The following is a 9,234-nucleotide window of genomic DNA, read 5'->3' on the forward strand; positions in this document are numbered from 1 at the left end:
TCCAACAGGTTCTACAGTCCAGCAGGTTCTACAGTCCAGCAGGTTCTACAGCCCAGCAGGTTCTACAGTCCAGCAGGTTCTAGGAGGTTCTACAGTCCAGCAGGTTCCACAGTCCAGCAGGTTCTACAGTCCAGCATCCAACAGAACTCCTGGTCCTCAGAGTGGAGGTTCCCCGGTTCTCTGTTCCACCTCCTGAGGGAGCAGAACGCAGCTTCTGAAGTTTCACGTTCTGAAAGAACATGTTTTAAACCACTGATGAAGTTTCATTAGAACTCAGAACAGAGACGCTTCCCTGTTTTAAACCTGGTTCTAGTGGTTTAATCCTTTTCCAGAAATTCTCTGACGTTCTAGAACAAAACAGAGCAACATTCCTGAGCTGCTGATGGTTCCAGTCATGACTTTAAGTATCCAGGCTGGAAGCAGAACCGGCCTGAGATCTCTGGCGCCATCATGAGGAGGATAAGAGACGTTCTCCATCCTCTGACCCCAACTGGAGAAACAAAGTCTCCTCTGAGTCTGGTTCTGCGGGTTCCTCCTTCTTCACATCATTCATTCTGATACATGTTGAGCTTTCAGATATTTTATTTTCTCTTTAGTTTGTTTTTTGGGTTTAAATTGTACAAATTGCAGCTTTTATTTTTCCCAGAGGAGGCTGACTGCAGAGGATGCTAAACCTGACCAACAGAAGATGCTGGAAGAAGACTGGAGGAAGATCAGACTGAATGTGGAAGAGAGACGCTGAGGCTGGCCGCCGTGGCAGAACTAAACCTCACCAATAAACCAGGAGTTTGTAATACTAGTAGTTTATAGTAGTTTGTAGATTTGCAGATGGTTTTAGATGTTGCGTCTATAGAATGTGACTGAAAATATAGATTAATTTTGTCATTCATTTATTTATTTGGTGATTTTTTAAATTTTTTTGTACCTCTTCATGACTGCATTTATTCCTGTATTATTTTACTTTAACATGGCCTTTCATACCAATTCTATTATTTTCATCTGACATTTATGTACTTATGTATGTATTTATTTATTTATTCACGCACTTACACTGTTTTTATTCGCTGTCACATTTATGTCTTCATGATTTCCACTCTGGTACTTTCTTCCACTATTTTTTTTTTCACACATAAGTCTTTATGTGTCTCCTTTTTACGTTTCCATCTGCATTTCCGCCTCAATATGTAAATGAAGGCGTGTCTTGGCCAATCAGCTTCAACATTCAGACATCAGTCGGGAAGACAAAGATGATGATCTCTGATGAGTGTCACAAGCTGTTCCCCTGCTTCACCACTAGAGGGAGTTCCCCTAGAGGTGAGCAGGGTCCGACAGAAACCTGTGTGGGAACAATAATATGAAAACGCACCCAGACAGATGTGACAGCATGCTGGGGTGACCTTTGACACTCGTTTAACATGGAGAGAGCATTGCGGTTAGTAGGGAAGTGCAAGACAGGGGTGAAGTGGGGGCAGACACACCGCACTAATCTGATCAAGGTTAGACGATGGGAGTGGGGCATCGGGATCAGCGGAAAAGTCTGAATTAACAACTGTTGGTGGAGTTCAGGCTTCAGGCCTGGAGGCTCTGCTGAGGAGCAGGGAGAACATCAGCGGCGTAGAGGCAGCAGAATCACCTCTTGACCTGCGCAGGAAGCAGTTAGAGGCAGTCAGTGTGTATTAAAGAGTTCAGTAGGTCAGTAGATCCCGCAGCAGACCAGACTTGCTTCCTAGAGTAAGACAAGGTTATCAATAAATTGAGTTTTACAGATTAACAGCATTAGCAGAAATAAAAGCAATTCAAATGACCGAAAACAGACAGAAGAGCCGTCGATAGTGAAGGTGGGTTTCAGATTGACACCGTGGTGTCGGAGGTCAGTGACAGGTGGAGGAGTGACAGGGCGCTGGTAAGTCGCCGCGCTGTGAGCGGGGAGGGGTGATGTGTGAAGGTAGGACCCCCCCCTGGGAGTACAGTCTACCTCTGCACACTGGTCTTCATACTGTGGAAGTTTGGCGGTAGTTGTGGAATTTAAATTTTGCATTGCCTGAGGGGATTTCTGGCACATTTGAGACCTACAAACTGCGAGGAAATGGCCGGTAAGTTTTTTCTTATATTAAACTCAAGTTTTAGTATTTTTTAAAGAAAAATATGGGAAATGACAAGAGCTAATAATATAATAATAATAGAATTATAATAATTTATAATAATAAAAAATGCCCTGTGAGCTACGATGCACAAAGACTATCACTGTATAATGGTGTATTTATAAAAATAAAACAACTGCCTGGAATGGCTGTTTAGTGTAGAGAATGCTCTCCGTCCTAATAATATGGATAAAAGCATGCAGCCCTGTTCTGTGTCTTTCATCTTGAAGCTAATTTCAAGCTGCAGCTGTTATAAGAAGATTTTATTTTACAGAGAACTTAGTGGTAGCATGCTTCTGCAAGGACAAATCAGAGCGTTTGTTAGACACTGACGCAGGCGCTCTGGTCATTTAGCACCATCACTTTCTTTTAATCATACACAGGGATTACAGGGTAGAGCGCCCCCGTCAGGACTGAGCCATGGTTGCCAAAAACTTTACAAGACCAGCTGACTTTAGTGATTCAGTAGTTGTAAAATATTAAATAAATGTTGTGCTGCATGACTGGCTTTATTTTAACTCTCACATTTAACTTTATTACACACAACTTTTGTGAATCGATTTGCGATATTGTCCCCAAGTGCATTGTGGGTAAAACTCGTCATCATGAGTCACTTGTGGACAGTGACAAGTGCTCCATCCTGGACACGACGCAGGACGTGTCAAAGACAGACCAGCTGAGCCAGGCGTTCCGTTACGTCACTGTTGTTGAGAAAGAAATGGATTTTCCAACAGATACTCGGATCACTGAGGTGGTTTTGGGTTTTGAAGCGACTGTGGGCTCATCAGCTCTTCAGCATCAGAGCCTGAAAACCAAACCCTGAGCTCTATCGAGAAAAATGGAACTGATCTTTCAGAATGCTGCAAACAGGGCTATGATTGAGTAGTGGTGCGTATTCAGGCGTGCGGGGAGAATAACGGAGGGAGCCCCTCGCCCGGTGTGTTCACTGCGCTGCTCATAACCTCCACCTCGCTCTCAACGACTCCGCTAAAAATGTCCCGGTAGTGAAGCAGTTCTATGATACTGTAGAGGCTCTGTACAACGTTTTTGGTCACAGTATGAAACGATGGGCGCTCCTCAGTGAGTTAAAACGCTGCCTCACAGCGACTGCATGCTCAGGACCCGGGTATTCTGAGAGCATCCACTCTTCTGCAAAACGCCATCAGTATGCGCGTTTATATGACCAGAAATTCAGGTTAGAATAGGAGTAACCCAGGGGTAATATTCAGGTTTTTAAAAACCGGAATATGAGCATATTCAGGTTTTTGCACGTGTTTACATGGCTGTGCGCAACCGGGTTATTGCGAATATTCTGGTTAAGAAAGGGTTATTGACTGCATGTAAACGCACCCAGTGACTACGTTTACATGCAGTCAAGATTCGGGTTAAGGTCAATATTCCGGTTTCTGAATCATTTGGAATAACCCGTTTACATGCTTAAACAGACAGAGTTACTCCTGTTTACATGATCAGGGATCTCCCCATTCAAACCGCGGAGCACAGACGACGCCATGACTGCATTTGCACTTTATGCCACTAGGTGTGCTGTTTGCATGTTCAACCTTATTTTACACAGACGCCACAGAAAAAGAAGGGCGCTGCAGGCTCTCTCTGCATGTTGTTAGAAAAAGAGTAAGCCAGCCAGACGTGGTAATATGTTTAATGATGCCATGCACCGTTTTTTTCAGTAAAAGAGAAGAACTGAACGATCGTTTTGGCACATTTTATTTACTTAGTAGCAGTTAAACTGTGTCACAAGTAGTTCTGGACTCAAATGACTGAGATTCCTTGCGGGTAGAACATGCGCTGAGCAGTACTTCATGTCCCTTTCGACCGGGATATTCCGATGTGCGTTTATATGACCAGAAATTCAGGTTAGAAAAGGAGTAACCCAGGGGTAATATTCAGGTTTTAAAAAACCGGAATATGAGCATATTCAGGTTTTTGCACGTGTTTACATGGCTGTGCGCAACCGGGTTATTGCGAATATTCTGGTTAAGAAAGGGTTATTGACTGCATGTAAACGCACCCAGTGTTTACAGAGTTTATGGAGCAGTTTGATGAGGAGAAGTCTGCCACTCTTGCTCTGGCTACAAAACGGGGAAGTCAAGCACAGTTTGAAGCGAGCAGGTCCAGAAAAGTTAAGCGTCACTTTGATGAACTTTCTGAAGACAGCCGCCTCGCTGACGCACAGAGCGACGTTTTCAGTGCCTGTCTCCATGTTGTCATCCAGCAACTGTCCCAGAGGTTCACCAGCTTAAATGGAACTGTGAATACGATCGAGGCAACTGAAGAATCCTTCAGGTTTTGCTGTTAAAATTTAGTCATTGTTAATAATCTAATTGTTAATCAAAATTTCACATTAATAGTTTAACCAAGTTTATGAGACTGATTACAATGAATTAGCTCTTTTCCGACTAAACGTAGGCGGTGCCCCGAGGTTATCTGATGAAAATCGGATCCCAAATTCTTTAATTAATAGTTATCTTTGATAATCATTAATTATTACTGATAATCAAATTCATTAAGTTGAAATCACAACATTATTGGTGCGGCCCATGTGAGCTGGAAGAACCTTAATGCTGTGAACCCCGACAGAGAGGGCGACAGCAAAACAACAGCAAAAAGACACAACGGAAGAGAGTGCTGTCGGGGAAAAAACTTTCTGGGGGACGTCGGTTCCGTCAAAGAATGGTGTCCCCCAGAAACAAAGACGGACTGATTTGCTTAAAGCGAACCTTGATTACACTGTAAAAAATTACCAGCATTTCACAATAATTAACAGTATTATTTTACAGTAACTTGTTGTAATTAAGTTTCCCTGTAATGTCCCAATGAATACCTGTAAAAACTACAATAGACTTGGATTTTATAGCATCTCACTGTTATTTTACAGTAAAATCCTGCAATCTAAAACCCCTGTTATACACAAGGTCTGTAAAATCACAGCAACACAGTAAAACAATGCAAGGCCTTCACAGCATCCAGTAGTAATATTACAGTCAAACATTGGATTCAAATATTCCTTGGTAAGTCACATGACTTAACTGAACTAGAGAATAATGCAGCTGCCCCAGTGACTGTGGACCGGGCCGCGAGGCATCATGGGTAGTGGGATTGTTTTGGGGCCATTTCAGGGCCGTTTTATGTGTTCTGTTTTGTTTATTTGTGCTTGGTTGTGTTATAGTCATGTTGGGGGTTTGTTATTGTGTGCTGTTGCCACTTTTCTGTTCCTTTTGTATTCTTTCATTTTCATGTCCTGTCAGACCGGGACTCAGAGGGGTTGCCATGGGGATGGCCTCGACCTGCACGCCTTTAGTGGGCCCTTGTCTGGTTGCTTAGTTGTTGTAACAACAAAGCTCCAGTGTGTTGAATCTAAAGAACAGTCGTCCTTGTTCGCTGCCGCCACCGCTCCATAAACGCTACAAAAAGTTAATAGGTGAACATACAGCTCATCTAACTGATAGCATTTCTACTTCCTACACGGAGCATTGAGCGAGTTTTTGGGGGTGGAGTTGCTGACGGAAGCAGAGGGTGGAGCTCAGAGGAGGCGCCACTTTCACTTTGTCGTCTGGGCTGAATGGAAAAGGCGAGCTGCGTGCAAAACGTCTGTTAATATTTCCTTTCAAATGAACGTTTATCGCATGACACAGTTTATATTTTGTTGGCAGGAGGCCGAAACTGTTAGAAGTTCTCTCATGTCCTCCTGTAGGTAATGAACGGTAGCTACCTAGTGAGAGGCTGCCAGTAACACCAATAGCAACGTTTAGCACTATTAGCTAACTAGCAACGTTAGCGTTTGCCTATGTGGTCAGATGAAGGCTAGCTTACGCTAGCTATTTAACGTTAGCTAACGCTAGCAATCTAACGTTAGCATTTGCCCTGTGTGGTCAGATGTAGGCTAGCTAACACTAGCAAACTAACGTTTGCAGTGTATGATCACTGCTATCAGGAAATCTCCCCTTAATCCTAATAAAAAAATGCATAAATGACCACTTCTGCATCATATGCAAGCTGAGACCATGAAATGGGCCTGAGATGAAGGGTAACTCCGGTGTACTGCAGAAAACACACAAAACGGTCCGAGCCTCATGCAGATGTCAGGCTTGTACTGTGGCTCTCAGCCTCACTGCAAACACAGAGAGCTTTCAGGCCAGACACACCAGGAGAGAGGGCCATTTCTGCAAATAATGTAAATAATATATTTTATATCATAGTTAGAGCCTTGGTTATTTTTCTCTTAATCCCCAAGACCTCAAAGAAAAGCTATATAACATTTAACTTCTTGATAATTTTCTTTCTGTGCGTTTGCGATAGATATGCGTGAAATTAATTTTTGTTTTTTTCCTCTCTCTATTTGGTCACATCTATTTTTCTACATTGACATGACACCGCCACAGCAGGCATATTCTTAACGCTCAGGTTGTTCTGAAAAATAAAAATATGTTAAATACTTCATTGCTCTTCACAGGGTTGAGGATTTATAAGAATTCATACTCAAATAGAGCTAGAGGAGAACAGGAGTGATTTCATAGACCATTAAGATGTCAAAAAATGTCCATTAAGTTTTTCTTTTTTCTTCTTTATATATATATATATATATATATATATATATATATATATATATATATATATATATATATATATATATATTTTTTTTTTTTTTTACAAACCAGCAAATATGTCCAGATTTCATGTTTTCAATACATGCTGATGATCATAATCTGCATTCCAACTTAAATTTGTATCGTTGGTTGCCTTTGTGTAATTTCTCTTTTTCCCTTTCTTTCTGGGTCATCAGAGGACGAGGCTAACCATCCTGTTGACTGTCAGGCTAACAGTGAAAAATAATTTTATGGTGAGAGGAAGGTCCAACAAGTTTGGATGATAGCTCTGTGAGGGTGTGACATGGGAAAAGGCTCAGCTGAACACTTTGATAAATGTTGACTGCAGTACATAAGCCTGTTTAAACTGACACTGTCTTTGCTCATTAACAGGAGCTTCTTGGGCATCAATCCTGAAAGAGGCTCCAAGACCAAGAAGTAGACAACAATGAACCGTCATGTGGACACCCTTTGAGGAAACTAATGGAGTTTAAGTGGGCATCATAGTTTTTTTTTTGTTTTTTGTTTTTTGCCACAGCAGTTGTCAGGCTCAGTTTTGAGTGTTTTTTTGTGCTTTTTTTTAAAGACAACTTTGCATTATAAGATTTTTGCACAACGCTGTCGTGTTGGATGTTTAGAATGTTTGAGGCTGAGAGGAGCGCCTCATCCCTTCATCACTCTCTCTCTTCCTCTCTTACCTTTCCAGGCCTCATTCACATTGTTGTACTGTTATTATGACACAGCTGGGTAGTCGGGACAAAAAAGAATAACGTGTCTGTTGCTGTTATTGTGACACATCTGTGGAAAGTTTATGACCAGGAGGTTTAATTTCTTGAATTTCTTGGTGGTTATGTTGAACAACCTCTATTGGTAAATAAATACGTCACTGGGCTGACAGTGACTTTACCTCAGAGTGGTGGCGGTGGGGGGGTTTGCTTTAAATTGTACCATGATTGTAATGTGTATTCCTGCTGTGGCATTTTGTGGATGTTGCTTTTCTTACATATTAAAGTAAATTAGATGAAAAAAATATTGTGTGTTTATGTTACTCTGACAGCTGGATAATTGAATCACAGGTTTGGGCTCACATTTCCGGGTGTGGTGGCTGTGGGGGGGTTGATTTTAATTGAACAATGATTATATATTTACAGTAAATGGATCCTTCATCTGCATTACTTTCACAGTAAATAACTGTCGACTTGTGCTTTACTTTCACAGCACACACTGTAAAAGCACCCTGTTGTAATGATGTAGAGCAAAAGGTTGTGATTCCCCAGTCGTGTCCTGTAACGTCACAGTATTGCTTTGTCAGTGACACTGTGAAGTTACAGTAAACAGTTGTGCTTTTGCAACAATGCATTGTAATGTCACAGATGTGAAATCACAGTAAATTGTTGTGAGGACATTTCACAGTATCATGCTGTAATCCTTGCTGTGAAAGTCATGCAAAACTTATCCAGTAATTTATTGTGAATTCACACCGAAAAATTTTGCAGTGCAGAACGACTATTAGCTCTACAGATGTTGTCACTGATGTCTACACTAAAATACATAGTTAGAAATGATAAACACAATAAGTTATAAAATGTCACTCGTTTTACAAGATTATTGTTTACATGGTTGTGATCACGGTTTGGCCGCGCAATGCATTCTGGGAGTGATGACGTCATTATATGTTCGTTCACCGAGCAAAGCCACAAACTGGTCACGATGTACTTCTGTCTTCAGCTACAACTGAACAAAATGCGACATTGCGCCGCGTTTGGATGTGATTTTGAAACGGAGGGAAATAAAGGAAGTGCGGTAAACATCTACAGCTTTCCTAAGGACGGAAAATCAAGAAAAAAGTGGGAAGATGCCTGAGGGAGAGTTCAGCTCCCCAGGTACCCATACCTGTGCTCCCGCCATTTCAGCGCCGATTCATTTGAGGATTTCCGCCGCCATCAGCTGGTGAAAGAGCTCGCAGGTATTCCTGGCTATAAAAGAAAGCTTAAAAAAGATACAGTGGCGACCATTTCTGTTCACAAACGGATAAGCGCCCACGAGTGTCGAGCGAAAGCCGGATAAAAGCACGAGAAAGAAGCGAGATGCTGGATGCCTGTCTGCGCAGTGAGCCTGCTGCTGCTGCTTCGCTAACGTTAGCCGCAGCTACAAACGACCCGACACGTTGCCGTTTGCTGCGGAGGAGACAGAAGTCCTGATGAGCACATCTGTAGGTGTGCAGTGTTCCCCCTCATGGCTGATGCTTCAACTCAAACTGACAGTACGTGTCCGACGTGGCTGTACAGTGGCAGGCTAATGCTAACTCACCGACAACTGACCACGGCTACTTCAGCAACACGGCATCGACCTGGATTCAGACAGCGAAGCTACCGCAGAAGACGTGTTCATTTCACCCGAGGACTCCCGTGATCGCTGCCAGTCACAGCCCTCGTGTCAGATCCAGACTTCACAACGAGTCACTCCGAAAGTCCTCAGAGCCCCGATGC

Source organism: Salarias fasciatus, chromosome 8 (genome assembly GCF_902148845.1).
Source record: "Salarias fasciatus chromosome 8, fSalaFa1.1, whole genome shotgun sequence".
Taxonomy (NCBI): domain Eukaryota; kingdom Metazoa; phylum Chordata; class Actinopteri; order Blenniiformes; family Blenniidae; genus Salarias; species Salarias fasciatus.